This window comes from Dysidea avara, chromosome 10 (genome assembly GCF_963678975.1).
Source record: "Dysidea avara chromosome 10, odDysAvar1.4, whole genome shotgun sequence".
NCBI lineage: Eukaryota > Metazoa > Porifera > Demospongiae > Dictyoceratida > Dysideidae > Dysidea > Dysidea avara.
The window spans coordinates 24,400,048-24,418,313 of record NC_089281.1 but is presented as its reverse complement, the minus strand read 5'-3'; the positions used below and the strand labels follow the sequence as shown (position 1 = coordinate 24,418,313).

General features: G+C 39.0%; 1 long non-coding RNA gene across 2 annotated transcripts; it reads left to right on the top strand.

The window, feature by feature from the left end:
• The first annotated feature begins 698 nt into the window (after positions 1 to 698).
• On the top strand, positions 699 to 17,911 carry LOC136236690 (uncharacterized). 2 transcript variants are annotated; one of them, XR_010692204.1, is made up of 9 exons: positions 699 to 830; positions 1,015 to 1,333; positions 13,796 to 13,909; positions 14,055 to 14,303; positions 14,353 to 14,408; positions 16,472 to 16,521; positions 17,052 to 17,167; positions 17,398 to 17,578; positions 17,631 to 17,911. It is a non-coding gene; the product is annotated as an uncharacterized lncRNA (long non-coding RNA). The 2 variants fall into 2 exon arrangements; XR_010692203.1 differs by lacking the exon at positions 16,472 to 16,521.
• The last annotated feature ends 355 nt before the right edge of the window (positions 17,912 to 18,266 follow it).

Genomic DNA, 18,266 nt, shown 5'->3' with positions numbered 1-18,266 from the left:
ACTGATGAGAGAGTTATTTCTAGGAGTGAAACGTCTATTAAACCATTTAAGATTTTATAAAGAACCAGGGCCACCCACATGGGGGGGAGCAACTGGGACATTTTGCCACGGGCTCCAGGAGGTCCATGAATACCTATTTAAAAGATCGATATACTAATAGAGCAGTCATATCTAGATACTCCAATAGAGCAGTCATATCTAGATACTCTAATAGAGCAGTCACAGTATTCTTTGGAGTAGTTTAGCTTATAAAAAAGGAGAAATGGTTGGTGAGGGGCAGCTATTGTCATTGTCAGCATGTAATGATCTTTTTTTTTTTTTGGTCTTCAATGGAAACCTCCTTGCCCCTGGGGCCCCACTTTAACTTTTAACACTTTGCCCCGGGCCCCTTAATTTCTCTGGGCGGCCCTGTAAAGAAAACACACCTCTCCCCTCCCTTAAATCCTAATTCCCGCCCCTCTTCCAAAGGAGAAATCACTGAATGGTGATACTCTTAGACACGTGATTACAACACCACGTGGGAGGCACGTGCACCACATGTGTTTACGATACGAGTCACACTAGTCTCGCGGCGCCCGACCCTAAAAGGAGCCTCTTTTTAGGGTCGGGCGCCGCGAGACTAGAGTCACACCAGACCGCGAGGGCAACCGCGAGGGCAACCGCGAGGGCAACCGCGAGGGCAACCGCGAGGGCAACCGCGAGGGCAACCGCGAGGGCAACCGCGAGGGCAACCGCGAGGGCAACCGAGACGAGCACATGCACAATGCTTTGGATAAGCTAGGGTATGAAGTGCGATGGCGTTCAGAAGAAATAAAGTTATGATAATCAAGGTCTGTGTTAGCAACAGAAATGTAACCAGAATATTTCACAGCTGGCGTTTAGTGTGTTTAGGCTTTCACTGGCAGGCTAGTGTTTGTACAGACGTGGCAGAACGTCATGAATGTTTAGCAACCAGTGGAACCATATGCGTGCCTAGTATTCTGTTTCACCCCTAAATGATAATTTTTTTCATAGGATCCAAAGGAGAAGCTGGATGAGTAGCCGCTACCATTATATTACTATCTATGCCACTACCTTACCATCTGTGAGCTCAATCCTTGTAGCCCCACTCTGCAAGGCCCAGGCATTAGGAAAAGTAGAGGTCCTTTTGGAAGGGGAGAAGAAGCACCAGTGTTTGGTGGTATATGTATGGCAGCTCAAATTATTGGGGAAGGAGATCTAAGAGTATGCGGACATTTTTGGCTAGAGAGGCAGAACTGGGATTTAGTGTAAATTTCACAGTAACTTGTAACTTCTACAAACTGCTCCTTTATGATCCTGGTGGATTTTGAAGGTTAGTAATTTTTTGTGGGTTCATTAGACTGGTCAGGCACTGATTGTCTGTCAGCATTTACTGGTAATTGTGGTTACATTTTTGTTTCCAACACAGACCTTGATTATCATAACTTAACTATCTCACCCTTAGTAGCAGTATGTCAGTAATTCCTTTGATGTTTAATCAGAAAATAGATTCTAGGGCTTTGGCAGTTGTTTGAAGATCGAAGGAATGTTATTTATAAAAATCTGTTTATGAGTGTGAAAGATTACCAGACTGATATAAAAACCATGGTGCCTGGCAGAATAATGGTTACTGTTGTAGTGCTCTATGAAATTTTAGTTGATGTGTTACTAAGAATGGAGATTTTAAATACGGTAGCTGGAAAATTCACCACAAGAAGGGATTGCTGGGGTAGTATTGTAAACTATTATCTGTCAAGAAATGTTGGGCATAATGGGGTAAGTAGAATTCAAGCAAAACGGGAACAGGACAAGAAAGCAACCCACAGAAAATGTCTGATAAAGTTATCATGGAATATACAGGTTGGATTGTATAGCACAATGTTCTTTGCAGCATTGTTTGGATCCTTTCTCTAAAATCCTCGAAACACTCTAATAGAGCAGTCACCTGCCCATTAAAATACTCTAATAGAGCTATCAATACAATATATATAATAGTTAGCTTACTCATGAGCTACAATTATTTAGCTACAGGGTATACTACATTAAACGCCATAGCTTTGATAATAGCCACACCTGCTCAAGCAAGTTGTACTACCACGATAGTGACTTGGCTGTAGCAAGAACCACAACTATGTCACCAGGTATCACGTCTTCCAGTTCAGCAGTTGGCTTGTCATTTAATAATATTGGTTTTCTACTGTTTCCTTCTATTTGAAATCCATGACTGTAAGAGTACCAAGAGGTAGCATCCAGCACTATCGGTGTGGCTCAACTGTAGCCCACCAAAACCATGTACGTGACAGGTCACCTATCAACTCCTTTTCTCTTCTGTAAACTCTTTTCACCCTATACACCTTAGTTTTTCACGAAGCAATGCACAAAGTCACAAATTCATTCTCACAGACTGCCAGCATGTGCACCAAAGTATTAGAATATTCCTTGCCTTACACATGATTCCTGGACAAAATAGCTGGGATGCTGGGTAGCTAATTTGACGTAGCACTGTTTATAGCCTGGTTCATATCAATTTGTAATGGTAAATTGCTATTTTTGATTGTGTAGCTACAGCTTTACCACATGGCTTCTGTTCTCGCTTCTGCTGCTGGTCAGACGTTTGACCGAACAAGTCACCAAATGGTTGAAATGGGAACTTGCTTGGAAAATGTCTGATGGCTGACTTATTTCTGGCACTGCACCACTATTCTAAACCTGGGAATATCACCGAGGGAGGGAGTGTTGGCATGGAGTTGATACCCCTTTGACTTTGTATGAATGACATATGGCTCGACCTGCAATGGTTTGGTCAGATCGTCTCTGCCATTGGGGGTGCCTCCCCAGGGGATCCAAGGCGAATCCTTCAGATATAGATAAGGGTGGAATGGCAAGATTATAAGTTGATTGGGGTTTACTATAGGGGATCCAAGGCGAATCCTTCAGATATAGATAAGGGTGGAATGGCAAGATTATAAGTTGATTGGGGTTTACTATAGCTACTGGGCAGGTTCCTAATCATCTCTGATGTTGATTGATGTGTTCACTGATACCAGTGGAAAATTTTGGTGCCTGCTTTGGACATGTGACCTCTGATACTTGTTGAATGGCTATTGTCTTTAGTGGTTATGGCATGCTCTGATACTTGTTGCTAGTGTGTATTGAAGGTGTCATCACCACGGTTTCCCTGATATTGGACCCTGGACACTCTGGGTGTCCTTTACAACCCTTCGAAAAGTGATATGTTTATTGAATTTGTCACTATTGGTACTGGGTCCATTGTTGAAATTACTACCAAGGCTTTCCTGTTTGAGGAGGCTTGGTTTTTCTCTGTCCCTCACATCCCTGGAACTGTAGGAGTGGCTAAACAGCTGTTTGGGCACTTCTGATGACTACCACGTGGTATTGTATTAATTTTAGAGGTGTACCGATATACCGATACATATCGTATCGGTGGCCGATATAGACATTTCTACTATATCGGTGGGAGCAGATATTGCTGCTAAAAACCGATACGATACACCGATATACAACTGAACTATCTTGAGGACACTGTCCAATGATCAAGCCATATTATAAACCCTACTATTTAGCTAACAAGGGCGGGAAACAGTAGTTATCTTCCTTGTCTAAAAGCAGTATGTTACGTGAAGCCAACTAAGTGCGTGGATAATTACTGTTTTGTTGTCACAAAGCTTACCAATCATACAACAAACACTCATAGTGATGAGCCTGGGGAAACAGCAAAAAGATGAACCAAGAGTACAGCATAAAACAACCAGCCATCTCTACAAGCCATTAAAATACGGAGTAATCCGGACTAATCTTGGCAGGGGCATGTATTAAAATATTTGTGGGTGCCTTATAGTCTGAGCTGTCAATAGAGGCCATACCACCATGGGTAACCAAGCATAGCCAATAATCTTAAGACTGTCTTCAGTAGTTTCTTCAGTAGCTAAATAAAGTTAAACATGGCATATGTGGTTCTTCAAACATAAATAGCTACACTTAGTTATATCGGTATATCGTATCGGTATCGTATTGGTTTGAAAATGATTAATCCATATCGTATCAGTATCGGATCGGTTTAGTTTTCTTATATCGGTACACCTCTATTTAATTTTTTTTTTTTTTTGCTGAAATGAATCACCAAATTTGACTTTCTTGAAGGTTCCTTCACATGTCACTAGAGAGAGGAGTCAGTTGCTTGTTGAGATAGGAGAAGCCTTGCAATGAAGCCAATCTGAAAAATGTGTTGAGGCGTTTCTTAGAAGCTTCAGAGCTTGTTGTGCAGACACTACTGTGTTTCTGGAATTTGGAGGGATTCCTACCAGTCTGATTCTAGCACGTTCACCAGATGTGTGGCAGTGTTTAGGATGAATCTTTAAGGCTATGTAGCTAGATTTCTGTCCACCACCTTTGTTCCATACAACATTCTCAATTGGTCCAGCTTAGGAACCTTGGCGTGGGATGTGTCAGGAATAGGTTACTTTTCCTTAATGCCTTCCTCCTCTGCATTAACATTGTGTGTGAGAAAGCCTGTCTTCCACGATTTTGGCTGTTGTAGAGTGTACATGGTGTTCACTATTAGAGCCAGAGTCCAATATCTCCCAGTCCCAGAAGATTTCTTCTGGAGTCTTGTCTTGTGAGTGGGGTGGGGATCTTGCTTTGTCTCCTGGACTGGTGATAGGTCTGCTCTATTAATACGGAAATATGGTGAGAGCTTGCTCTGTTTTTAGGTAGTGACGTAGTTCTGCTAAGCTGTGTTTTTTAAAGAATGCCATTAGACCAACCATTGTTGCACTGTGAAGTTTAAATAATTGAGGTGATTTTTAAGTTGTGTTGTGACTGGAGGGTGGAGGATATTCTATGCACATGTTTAGTGTTGTGACAAGCTTAGAGAAACATGGGAGACTAGTTAATGCTAATTCTTTTAATGCAAATTGAAACACATTACCTATAACAATATAGAGTGGTTCTATTAAAGTGTGTCATAGTGCCAGATTAGCAATTTCTTTTATGTTAAATACCTTTGTTATGTGGTAAAACATTCATCTTAGTCTGGATGTGTTTTGGATGGTCATGCATCCCACTCTATAGGGAACTCTTTTAGAGCTGATGTCATCCTTGGACTTTGCTTTGTCTCCTGGACTGGTACAAATGCAGTTATGCGGTTTCCAGCAAGGATTAACCTGAGTGGAGTGTATACCTGGTTCTCACAAAAGAGAAAGCTTGTACAGTTGGGTGACTTAAATCAAAGCAGTCACGATGTCTCCAGGAATTTAGAATACTCAGCTACAGAAGCACATTATATTTCATCTATACAAAGTTTCATAATGCTGTATACATGGAATACTCCATAATGCCGTAATTTAAATGATTTGTACGTACTACAGACAATAAAGAATGTCTCGCAAACTTCATAGGTGAACTCTTCTTGTAGTAGTACTTGAACAGTCTCAATGATGACATCTTCTAACACCTACACATGTGTAATATTCTCTATAAATTCATTTGTTGTCAAGGTGACGATATAGCAGAGTCTTGTACAATGTATATAGTTCATTTATACTCAATTGCACATGAACAATGAAATAGTTTTTGCCAGGTATGTATGCTAATATGTCTCACTAGTTCTTTTCGTGTTTACTGCAATATATATATGAAGACATTTCCTGTTTGAAGAATTTAGGATATAATATCTGTATTTTATCTGTTGCTGCAGTCGTTCGTACCTGAAATATATATAGTTTTACAGCTTGGATAAAACACTCCTCAAAAGTATATAGCAGATAACTATTTTCACATTATATATATGATACTTTTAATACAGCATGAAATGCAACAAATTTGTATCATTAGGGCAACACATGGTTTACATGCTCTTCGGTTAATGCATATATAGCCTAAATCTATTTCTTACTCTTACAAAAACTCTAGGCCAATATATGTTGATACATATTGTTTCTGCAATGTTAGTTCCTAACGTGCTGTCATTGTAATAGATGCCTTGAATGACACAAAATGGTGTGTACTAAGGAGGAAGTGCTTGTTGTAATGTTATTGGAAGGAGACTAGGACAACCTGTGTAGATGCTGTTATGACAACTGATTGAGTGGTCTTCTATCATTTCTTACAGTTCACATGTCTGGAACATACTCCTTTATTTACTTGTGTTGCAAAATTTACAGAAATGCTACTGATATAGAAACACATCTACACCGTCATTGACAACTGTTGGATGTGCTCTAAGTAGTGTATGAGTTGTCATGATCACTTTTAACATGAAATCATGAAGTTCGTAAACTGCAAATACATTATGGGTTGCTCTGTATTACAGAAATCAAGTCAGAGCAGTCTAATCCTTGCTACTGACCGTTCAGCAGGTTATCAACAGTCATACACTGGTCATACAAAAGAGAATACTACAGTATTGATGTAATTTGTAGTTGAAAATATAAATTTGGTCTACATGCTATTTGAACCATGTGTGTACAGGTCTTTGAAATACAAACTGTGATGTAGTGGAATATCTTGTGGACTAGCATCGGTATACAAACTAGCCACCAAGTTTGTGCTCTATATAAGTCATTGCTCATAGTGGCTCCTGTTTATGACATTGAATCTGTTGGAATTTGTGAAAAGATATTAAATGTCCGTTACTAATTGTTCTTTAAGCTTCATCAGATGCTTGCAAGGAGGTAAAGTACTTGCTTGTTTCCTTATTGCCTCTATTCCTTCTTAAGTCACAATACTGAGATGGTGTTTTGGTCTTATATTATGTTATCATGCTAGTAGTATCAGGTTGCCGTTTAGATTATTGTCTAATTGACATACTTCTAACTCTTGATACTTACATTGCATTGTGATTGTTCCTATTTATATATACCAGCTAACTACATATACATCTTAAACATTTGATAACCATGGTGCATTGTAACAAGTGTGCATTGATATTGCAAATATAGTATTTAGTCTGTAAGCATATTGGTATCTACAGGCAGTTGGTGAAGATGTTTATAGAACATCTGTCAAGACTAGCTTCACAAGTGAACTCAGTTTGAAGCAAAAGCTTGCAAAATTCAATGATGGTGGCATTTTCCAAACAATATCTACACATGTACAAGATAAAGACCGATCATTAATATTATCATAGATACTTACGATATATCCATTGACGTCTACTCCATATATAGTGGCCATCCTGAGAGCAATGCTTTTCAACTATTGTGTGTTTGTAATATTTTCTATAAATCTGTTTGTTTTGTTACTGAATGGCAGAAATTTTGTAATTAACCTTTCCTGAGACTTGCATCTTCTAGTCCTGGTACTAATACCTTAAATCAACAACTGTAAGAACTACTTGTAACTAGGCAGATGCTAGGAGCATCGTGGGGCGAGCCTGAAGGGAATTTAGAAGCTATGGGTACGAGGTAATAATATTCAGACTTGTCTTCAAAAGACTGCTGTACCGAGACCAAGAACCCGAGAGATCTGAAACTTGGTACACAAGTTGATGAAGCATTGGCCTACCTGGAGATGTGCAGAATGTTTGAATATTTATTGTAGTTTAGGAGAAATGGTGTCCGATATTGGAGCCCGTCCGATATTAGGTGAGCTCCTCTACTAAAATATTTTTGTGAGTTTTACAAATTTATATATAGCAAACATACTAATCCTGTCTTCTCTGCTGTATGATTCTAACCCTTTGCTGTTGTGCAAATTGAGCACGTCTTCTCTGACATTCTCTGTTTCTCCTTCGTCTTTCTTCTGCTACCTGTGGAGTTTCTCGATCTCTTCTCAATCTATACTGCTCTCTTCTTCTAAGGTGTTCTTCCCTATCCATGATAAATAAAGAGATTGATTTATTTCATTTCATGGTTGACGACGCGTGGCGGAGTGTAACAGGTTGACGACACGTGACAAAGCGTGACAGGTTGATGACACGTGGCGGAGCGTGACATGGTCGATGACACGAGCATATATGGAAGTGCTGTAATCTATGCCGTTTATTTTTCCGTGACATGGTCGATGACACGAGCATATATGGAAGTGCCGTAGTCTACGCCGTTTATTTTTCCGTGACATGGTTGATGACACGAGCATATATGGAAGTGCTATAATCTTCGCTGTTTACTTTACCGTGGCATGGAGTATAGTGGGCATTAATTCGGTAAGTTTTCTGATTTCTTTTGTAATTGTTTGCGCATGGTGAATGACATGAATTTACGTGGGCAACTCGCTAGTGTGGGGCTCGCTCAGGCTCGCCCCAATGATATTTAGTACAATAAACTTGTTAATAGAATACTGACGGTGTTAATCAAAATGATGTCAATTGGAATTACAGTACATACAGTGGAGCCCATAACAACCTGTACAGGTGCCATTTTGTCTGTACAAACAGCCTGCTATACAAGACCAACCAGTCAAGGTACGAGCAAACATTCTTAAACTGTATGGAATACTCTTACAAAAGAATCACTTTCCAACTTCTTCTAGTGACTTTTCTCCAGCTATGGCGAAATGTTGTTCACACAGTACTGGTTCATTTACAAATGAATGTATAGACCAGAGTAGCTAAATATCACTACACACAACAATCAGTTAACCATGTAGTATTGTTAGATAGGTATACTCACTGATGATCACTATGATGTGGCAGTTAAGAAAGATGACTATTGTCTCTAGTGGCTGAGACTGTGGAACATGCTTTGATACCTGTTGTAGTATATATGGTTTTACACTTGATGGTGTCTTCCATCACCATAGTTTTCCTGGTGTTGGACCTTGGACACTAGGCTGTATTCTGAGTGTCCTTTACAACCTTTTGAAAAGTGATGTACTTTGATACGTTTATTCAGTTTGTCACTATTGGTACTGGGTCCATTGTTGAAGTTACTACCAAGGTTTTCCTATTTGAGAGGATTCAGGCTTGGATTTTCTCTGTCCCTCACCGCCCTGGGACTGCGGGAGTGGCTCCCCTGAAAGAGCAGCTCTTTGGGTACTAAGTGATGACCATGTGGTCTCACATATTTTGAATCACCAAATGTGACTTTCTTGAAGATTCCTTCACCTGTCACTAGAGAAGAAGCCATTTGCTTGTAGCCTTGCAATGATGCCAAACCGAAAAATTTGCTGAGGCATTTCTCAAAATATATACAATGTATATACAATGTATATACAGACATGCATTACAGTTTGTTTTGTAACGAAGTGAATTTAATAATAATTATTATGGAGGAAGTAACAGTACAACACTACACCTAGCTGCTTTCAACTGCAACTACTAACACAACTCATCATCAATACTGGTTGGGATAAAGTGGCGGAGGGTCATTTTGTAATAATATTTCCACTGACAGTTGTTGGAGGCCAAGCCAACCTAAGTGATAATCCATTCTTGATGGTATAATCAGCTGTTGAAAAAAAAGTTTATAACACAAAGGGAGCGCAAACCTCAAGTCCCATTGCAGTATGTAAGATGGGTCAGTATAATTATGCTGATATATATATATATATATTTGCTTGATGTATCGTGATATTGTACTCTTAGTTCATAATGTGCTGTCATTTTAACAAATTATGTAAAAATGGTATCTATACTAAGGAGGAATTGTTTTAAAAATGTTATTGGAAAGAGTAAGTAGTGCTTGAGTTATTATGATCACTTTCAATATGAAATCATAAAGTTCGTAAACTTCAAATAAAATACAATCATTACTGGATTGCTCTGTGTTACAGACATCAAGTCATATCATTCTAATCCTTGATACTGACTGTTCTGCAGGTTATTAGTGGTCACTGGAGAATACTACAGTGTTGATGCCATTGTAGTTGGAACACAAATAAGGGTTTGCTTACTATTTACACCGTGTGTACAGGTCTTTGAAGTGTAATCTGTTATGTAGTGGAATATCTTGGACTTTGTTTCTATACATACCTGTCCAGCTAACTACATATTCATCTTACACCATGGTGCATTATAGCAATTGTGCGTTGATATTGTAAATATAGTATTTAGTCAATAAGCATATAGTGAACTCGGCTTTAAGGAAGGCTTGCAAAGTTTCAATGATGCCATCTTCCAGCACCTACACATGTACAAGATAAAGACTGATCATTAATATTATCATAGATACTTACGATATATCCACTAATGTCCACTCCATAGGTAATGGCCATCTTGAGGCCAATGCTCTTAAGCCATTGTGCGTCTGTAATGTTTTGCACTAGTCGGTTTGTTGTGATCACCGAGTGGCAAAAATCCTTTGTTCATCATTCCCAAGACTGGAATCCAGTCCTGGTACTAATTCTACAACAACAAAAATATTATTTGTAATGATGCTTACTACAATAAACTTGTTAATAGAATATTGATAGTGTTAATCAAAATGACGTCAATTGACGAATTATAGTACATACAGTCTAGCCCACAACAACCTGTAGAGGTGCCATTTTGTCTGCTTGTGTGTACAAAACAACCTGCTATACAAGACCAACCAGTCATGGTACAAGCAAACATTGTTTTGATGTTACACTGTGTGGAAGCTCACCATTTACTCTGACAAAGAATTACTTACTTTTTGCACAACTTTTTTCCCACTTCTTCTAAACTTATTCTACTGGTGACTCTTTTCCAGCTTTCTTTAACTATGGTAGAATCTTTCTGTGACAATACTGGTTCACTGTTCATGATCTACAAATGAATGGACAGACCAGAGTAGCTAAACATCACTACACACAACAATCAGTTAACCATGTAGTATTGTTAGATAGGTACACTCACTGATGATCACTATGATGTGTAAGTAAAGAATGAACTTGACAATTCACCGGTATCACCAGAATTGACATGTTTAAAATAGTAACGTGTTGTATTAATGGATATCAGCACATTCCAGTGGGAACCATGAAAGATTGCTATTTGACAATGTGCTTTAACATTAAACAATGGCTGTTTGTTATGAAACAGGTTGTGTTTATAAAACACTGACATGTTTGGGTTGCGGAAAAAAGCTTCGTGTATAGCAGTCGTTCATTCGAAAGTACTTCTACTTTGCCAAATTGATCATAGCATTGCAGCTTTTAACTATTTCTTATACTTTGCATCAGTTCTGTGCATTCGTCTTGCATATTCTCATTTACAAGACTGCTTTAACAGATTAACATTATTAATAGTACTATGCATGTGCAGTAATGTTGCAGCTTTGAGCAACCGTAAGAATTACTTGTAATAATGTTTACTACAATAAACTTGTAATAATGTTTACTACAATAAACTTATAAATAGAATATTGATAGTGCTAATATGAAAAAGTGTAAATGACGTCAGTTGATGCAAGTGACATTCATTGAGGAAGGAAGTATGTAAAATGATGTTAAGCTAATATCCTGGAGAGCTGATCATCATTATTGGCCTACACCAAATTTGTTACTCATTTACAAAATTTGCTGTTTACTCTTGTTAATATACTGAAGTACCAATTTCATTATACAAGTCCATTGCTTCAGCAGTTTACCCATCTTCATGTGGGTATCATTATAGCATTTTAAATGCATTGTGCATCGCTATCTATTTGCTCTATAGACTAATTGCAATACTCATTGCAAGCGCTAGTTAGTTAATGGTCTTAACATATACGTACTGCAGCAGTGTATGACTAGGATGAAACTTGAATGAAAACTTATAGTGTTCTATCACATGATGACCTTGAAACAGAGCTGGTCAGTTTACAAACAAACAGAAAAGAAAGAAAACAAATCCTGACTAAACAAGTACCATAAAACAATTTAATGAAATTGCTAATCTGTTTCTTAGAGACATCGTCTGGCGCATCCTCATAGGCTTGTTTCAGCTCCTCAACATCTTCAATACCCTTCACACCGAGAGAGTACTTCCCCATGATGTCAGCAAGCCCAGTGGACACCTTTTCTCCCATTGTGTCTGCGTACACTCGGCACTCAGACACCCAATCCCCGCACTCGTCTTGTGCTTATTCAAGGGTGTTGTTGAATGCAGGAGATCCGGCGAGGATGGAACTGGGGATAACAATATGCAGGTATGCACCTGCACAGATCAGAGCTTCTCTGTGTTCATCTTTGTTCTAATCTACCTTGAGGGGCTTTTTGTGCATGCCTGCAAGGTAGTACGCAGCCCCACTGCGGCAAGCCACACCATTCGCCTCAACGGTTGCAAGATCTCAATTGATCCCCTTAAGTTTGGTCACTCCAGGCATTGCACGGAGTAACCCGTTGGCTGTGATCTTCTTGCATGCTTACTTTATGACATACAACTTGTGGCAGCCGGCAGGAACACCTCCAACTCTTACACCGATAAACTGATCAACTCAGCCCTTAACTGGCATTGGGAGACCAGGCACCCAAGCTGCAGAGATGTTCTTAACGCCCTCGTCAAGGGAAAACAGCATGTTGTGCTTAGAGGTTGGGTGTGCAGCAGCGTAAAGCATCACAGTGGTCCTTTTCCACTTGTCCTTTGCCGAGGAAGTACTGTCACCAGGGTACTCGGGCGACCTTAACTCCTGCAACTTCCCCTGCCCAGTCGTGTGGTTGATCGCCTGATGATTCACTGCTCCCATGGCGCACACAGGCGCCCTTTGCTGCATAGACATCACATTTCTCGAGGAAGCTCTTTTCATCTCGGGTGAGGTCATCGACCTTTGGGTCAGCAACCAAGGCCCACTCGCCGTAGAATTCAAGAACCCCATAACAAGAATGTTATATCATGGGTTGCTGCAACAAGGTCACTCCCACCCCATAGCAGTACTAGATCTGTGGTTGGCAATTGCCAACATAGTCAGCTCTTCATCCGTAAGCTTGACATGCGTAGCCTGTGTATACTCATGTACACCATACTCAAACTTCTTCCTTCCGGGGTAGACAATGATTGGCTTGGCATGTTTTGCATGATCTCCCGTTCCCATCACATTGGGGATCTCCTTGGACCCATCCAACTTGGCCACCTTCAAGCAACTGGCAGGCACCTGAACGAAGTCGCTCGGGTTAACTCCAACATCTAGCGCAGAGGCTAGGCCTATGTCAGCTATGCCATTCTCCTTAATCGAGCTGTAGACCCTGCTAAGTGCATTTGCATAAGGAGCCCCTCCAGTTGCCCTACTATAAGCACCACTCTGTTCACTCTGAGACATCAACTCTAGACTGAGAAAAATGTCCAACACACTCTAAGTAAACAATTTAATGAAATTGCATGATTGGACTATTTATCTATGAATTATCTACCACACAGATAGACGAGATTCAGATCTCTAGGCTGCCTCATTTTTGGCTATTCGAGTTTTGACCACATTTCTATACAACTTAATCGAATGTATATTGTCTGCTACACTAGTGGTAGGTTCAAAGCCAATCCTCTATCTTTAGTCCTTGTCACAATGCTGCCCAGTGGTTCATGATCTCACTGCTGTTTTTTGCCTCCCTTTTGTCACAATTGCGATACTCAGAAAGAAAAACATTGGCAAAGCTGACACAGATTTTAGTGTTGCACAAGTTGTGCTAGATATTTTTTGTTCATTTGTGGATGTCATAAGCAACTGTTCCAGCCCACATCTTTAGGGTAGCTGATGGTAGCTTGATGCCTGGGTCTGTCTACTCCACTGGTGAGCACCCCTACTTTTAATTTGTAAAGGTGCCCATCCTCGAAATCATGTTTGGTTAACACGTTGTGTTGATATGCTAGCATGTCTATTGAAGTCAGAAGATATTATGTTATCACTATGAATAGTGTTTAATTTGGTATTCTCTTCACCTTGACATTGTTCCCCTGTAGTAAACATGATGGGACACATTGACACGGATGATGTGAATATATCTTGTATTATCTGATTTGGATTTCATCACAGCTGGAACTATGCACACAACTTGTTAGTCTTATTTCTGAAAGGTATCGTTGAGTGCCTTTAGTATTACTGTTCATGAATGTTATACTGTATAAGTATATTGTATGTTTAGCATGTACCCACTGTCCTATATAATATCACCAATATACACTTTCAGGCTTCTTTGTACATGTGAATAACATTTTGCAGATGTTGGTACCATGACTGGAAAAGCATTACATGTCTGAACTGAAGAAAGAAAAACTACATGACATCCTCCACCTACAATAAGACATTATAGTTTGGTGGTATAACTGCAGGTACACAATGGCTTGCTTACAGGCGTTGCCTATGGAGTGGACATTAACGCATATATCGTAAGTATCTATGATAATATCAATGATCAGTGTATTAGAAGAAGATGGCTTTACAACAGCCAAGATGTTTCAGTTGATCCAAGTAAGCCACCAACCATAGTAGCTACTTTGGTCTATCCATTTATTTGTAGATCATGAGCAGTCAACTAGTATTGTTTGAACAACATTCTGACATAGTCAAGGACAGGTACAGAAAACACAATAATTATGCAGGCTAATTCAAATGTGCATACCATAATATTATCATACAGTACAGTTGTACTGTTTATTAGGGATCATGGAAGTTAGCACCTTTTCAAAACAATATTGACCAGAAATCAGCCTCACAATAGCTTCATGGTAGTATTGGTTAGGTAGAATTAAGCCCAAAAATGGCCAAAAATGTTTTACATAGGTTGCTACAGAATTTAAAAAAAATTATATTTAGTGGAATTATTTACTGACTGACTGCATGACTGCCTGCCTGACTGACTGCCTGACTGACTGACTGAGTAACCAATGCCTTCAGACTGGGAGGCTACAAGCTTGATTTTTTTCACTAAAAGATGTTGCATAAACCAGACTGATGCCTTATTATACATAACTGGTTGCTGCTGAACTCCCTACAGCATAACTTGCAATCTATAATGGAGTAAGTCATGAACTAGGTGAATGCTCTATTTGGGTGACTGTTCTATTAGAGTATCGATCTCGCATTTGCTACACGGAGTTGGCTTTGGAATCATAAGTCAGTAGTTTGTGCACCGATTGTTCTGTACTACTGCAAGGACTTTCTACGATGACTATTCCAGCTACATACCAATTTTCAGCTCACTGCTCTAAGCGGTTTGCCTGGTAGGCGTGAAAATTATTGGTATTTTTATTCACGAATCTCGATCGTGCAATTGCTACACATCTTCGGTTTCATGTCATATCTCCATGATCTTAATTTCGATTGTTTTCAAACCACCTAAACGCACTCCTACAATAGTTGATCTATCCACAAACCGATTTTCAACTCATTCCATGAAGCGGTTTACCCTGTAGGTGTGACAACAAATCAATCTTGTTTTACGCGAATAATCGATCATAACTCCTGAACCATTCACTGAATTTGCACCAAATTTGATATTAGGATTCGTCGTTGGACTCCCTTTATGTGTGCCAAATTTCAAGGCGATCGGAATACGCATTTGTGTTTTATAGCAAAGTGTGCAAAAAGATGAAGAATAAGAAGAAAAAACCAAGAAATAAAAATGAACTTTTGGGCACTCATATCTCGGAAATGGCCAAGGCGATTTTCTTCAAATTTGGTATGCAGGGACGTAGCCAGGATTTTTTGAAGGGGGGTTCCAGCACCAGCATTGAGTTACTAGAAGCTGGGGGCACAGCCCCCAGCCGCTGAGAGACTTTCAATATTTTAATAAATCAAAACTCAGCAAATTACTATATTTTATGCAAAAAGTACATTAATTATGATGCATTAAGTTCCCCAGGGATGAAGGTAGTACTAGATAAAGTCACCTAGTGGAAACAGACAGCATAACACATAGAGACACATATAGTAATCTGTAAGTGATGGTTATATCTCACTGTGGTATAGGAGCCATGAATCCACTGATACAAATGACAATCAAAACAATATAGCTAACTATACAAATATGCATAGCATGAATTAATTTTGCATAACACAAGTGATAAATTACTGGAGCTCTATATCTTTAAACACTGCACACCAAAGCTATAGCAGTATAAGGTCATGCTAAGTTTTGCATTTAATGTTGGAATGTCTGAAAAACTTCATATGGACATGGATATTTACATGCATGTTCTATTAGAGTATACCTGACTGCTCTATTAGAGTATATCGATCTTTTTAACAAGTTTTGAAGAGGGCTCATGTTAGTAGTGTTACCTCTGTAAATCCTTCCCTGAGAGATGAATGTAAGTTTTATCAACTCACTCATTTTGTCCTGCCACACTAAATGGTGTGTTAGGATCCTGCTTGCAGAAGTCTAAATTTTACAGGGGGGGTTCCTGAACCCCCTGGAACCCCCCCTCTCTACGCCCCTGGGTATGTGGGGTGGCCTACCTGGCGGGCACCTCTGCAGCAAAACTGGTTCCAATCGGATGAAGGATCACGGAGCTACAAAGGTGTGAAAATTACGTTTTCTTTCTTCCTGTCAATATACTCATGGTATGGCACGCTGGCTTCTTGGGCCGCACGACACACTACCGTGTGTCTTGATTACAAGAATATTTTTTTGGTAGCACCAGGACTGGTTGCCAGTAGAGGTGGGCGATAACAAAATTTTCACAAGGTGATTGATAGTAATGAATATATCATGATAGAATATATCATGATAACAATATGTATCACGATAGTATCTAAATGACAGATCAGTAGTTAGCTGCTTGTACAATTGAGAATTATGTGAACAAACTTGCTAATTTATACATTGTTTCATTGCTCCTTTCTTGTGAAAAGGCAAGAATATGGTTCACGAATAGAACTACTAGTAGTCATTTAGAAGTGTTACATCCATCATGATAGTGTAGAGGCTAAATATCATGATACGATTTGAAAATTAATATCACAATACTCGATATTTTTTTTACTATTGCCCAGCTCTAGATACCAGTCTTATTTTTATCATTCAGTGATCATAACAAACAGACTAGTACAAAATATTACAGATAACCAGTGACTTCAGAGCCACCGTGCAGACAACCCACCCACCCTAGGCTGTTAACTTTAGTTTGTTGCTGGGGCAGCAAACTACATTACATGGTTAACTGATTGTTGTGTGTAGTGATATTTAGCTATTCTGGTCTATCCATTCATTTGTAGATCATGAACAGTGGATCAGTACTGTCACTGCAAGATTCTACCATAGTTAAAGAAAACTGGAAAAGGGTCACTAGCAGAATAAGTATAGAAGAAGTGGGAAAAGAGTTGTGCAAAAAGTAAGTAATTCTTTGTCAGAGTATAACATCAAAACAATGTTTACTTGTACCATGACTGGTTGGTCTTGTATGGCAGGTTGTTTTGTACACGTGAACAGACAAAATGGCACCTGTACAGGTTGTTGTGGGCTCCCGGTCATTTTGCATACTTCCTCATTTTAACACCATCAATATTCTATTAACAAGTTTATTACAGTAAACATCGTTACAAATAATTCTTATGGTTACAGATTTAAGGAATTAGTACCAGGACTAAATACCAGTATTGGTAATGATGATTTACAACATTTCTGTTATATGGTCATCCTGACAACAGATGAATTTATAAAGAACATTAATAACACGTAATGGCTGAAAAGCATTGCTCTCAGGATGGCCACTGTATATGGAGTGGATGTTAATGGATATATCGTAAGTATCTATGATAAGATTAATGATCGGTCTTTATCTTGTACACGTGCAGGTGTTGGAAGATGCCATCATTAAAGCACTACAAGCTCTACTGCAAGAAGAGTTTACTGCAGATGTGAAGGAGTCTTGGGAGATGTTTTATCAATGTATTCACCTGTTGCCTAGATACCAATAAATGCTTACACTCATACACTATAGTTGTAATATCACTTTATTTTCTGTACTAGTATTAGCTTATCTGTATATAGTGAAACCACTAAGATAAATATTAACGTATACAATGTATCAATGTATTTTCTTTGTCAGTGTAAATGGTGGGCTTCCCTATAGTAGTATAACATCAAAACAATGTTTGCTTGTACTATGACTGATTGGTCTTGTTTAGGAGGTTGTTCTGTACACACAAACAGACAAAATGACACCTGCACAGGTTGTTGTGGGCTCCTGTAATTCGTCAATTGACGTCATTTTGCGCACTTCTTCATATTAACACCATCAATATTCTATTAACAAGTTTATTGTAGTAAACATCATTACAAGTAATTCTTATATGGTTACAGATTTAAGGAATTAGTACCAGGACTAGATAACAGTATTTGTAATGATGATGTACAACATTTCTGTAAAATGGTCATCCTTACAACATTTCTGTAAAATGGTCATCCTGACAACAAATGAATTTATAAAA